Source organism: Frankliniella occidentalis, unplaced genomic scaffold (genome assembly GCF_000697945.3).
Source record: "Frankliniella occidentalis isolate FOCC.00 unplaced genomic scaffold, Focc_3.1 Scaffold44, whole genome shotgun sequence".
In the NCBI taxonomy this organism is placed as follows: domain Eukaryota; kingdom Metazoa; phylum Arthropoda; class Insecta; order Thysanoptera; family Thripidae; genus Frankliniella; species Frankliniella occidentalis.
This window is the reverse complement of record NW_026267174.1, coordinates 579,836-581,195: the sequence shown is the minus strand read 5'-3', so window position 1 is coordinate 581,195 and position 1,360 is coordinate 579,836.

Genomic DNA, 1,360 nt, shown 5'->3' with positions numbered 1-1,360 from the left:
GGGGGGGGGGTAGTATACAATATACCGATTTTATCCCGTACAAGGGTCCAAATGATGAGGATGCTTGTCGCTCGGACAAGCCGGGCCCGCAGCATCGGCAGCAGTCGTCGTCCGAACGGCAAACGGCAGGGGGAGGAAACCTCAGCCGAATTCGAAGTCGGACCGATAAGAACTATCATCCCCTCGGTCCGCAGCAATGCTGCCGGCCGGGGACAGTGCGAAGCGTAGCGAAGCTCCTTTCCATAGAGATTGCGTTTTTATACGACAGACTGCTGATCCAAGCAGCGCCGCACAGCTGCCGCCCGCACGGCTCGGGGATGTTCAATCCGGCGGGAGGCGAGCAGCAACAGCAGCGGGTGTGGTCGTCCACGAGGACAAGAAGCCGGAGGAGCAAGCGGAGGGGGCAGCGGGAGCCTGTCCGGTCGCCGCAGGCACCCGGCCCGGCTCGCTCCTGCGCCCCCTTAGAGTCGTCGTCGTAACATTTCTATTTTTCAGAGCGATATTCGCCGCTTTACGTGTACATGCGGACGTGCTGGGGCACTCCCTGCTGCTTCTCGAGTCGCACACATGTAACACACACACACAAAGAGTCGCACAATATGTGCGCCCCTCTTCTCCCTGCTCTCTCTTTCGCGGGGCCAACTTGTCGATGGATGTTCGGGACGTGGAGCCAGATGCGCGGGGACACGCGCGTGCTGCACGTCGGACGCGAGTATTACATTTTTTTTGACGGTGAAATGTTTCCTCTCGTTGCGAAAGAGTGTCGCCGCGCGCTGCGCCCAATATGTTGGCGATGGATGTCGCCGACAAAGCGGCCACAAATCAGCAAAAAGGGATGGGACACGTCCCGGCACTGGAGGACGCGTACACTCTAAATGTCAAGGGACAATTTTGTCCGTAGATTTGCAACGATTTCGTGCACATCCAGAAAGGATGCAATTTTGTTCCGTTAATTGGACAAAATTGTGTGAAGCCTCACACAATTTGTCTAGTTTTAGGAACAAAATTGCATCCTTTCTGGATGTGCACGAAATCGTTGCAAATCTACGGACAAAATTGTCCCTTGACATTTAGAGTGTACCCTTTCCCAGCCCACTTTTAAACCTGCCTGTTTTCACAAGTCGTTGTTGAAGCGGGATGATTTCTAGCTGGTACTCACCTGCAAACAGAGCAAGCAGAGGAAACACGTGTCAGACAAACAACTCAGCAGCTCAGCAGGAGGGCACTTCGGTGAATACAGAACGCGTTAGGCGAAAGGGGCCTGATTGCTGAGTCCAGGAAGTAGAACAGCGTAGAAGAGGGCAGCCAAGAGACCCAAAGGGACCGAAGGGTTAAGGAGTAGGTGGGGTGGGGTCGGGTG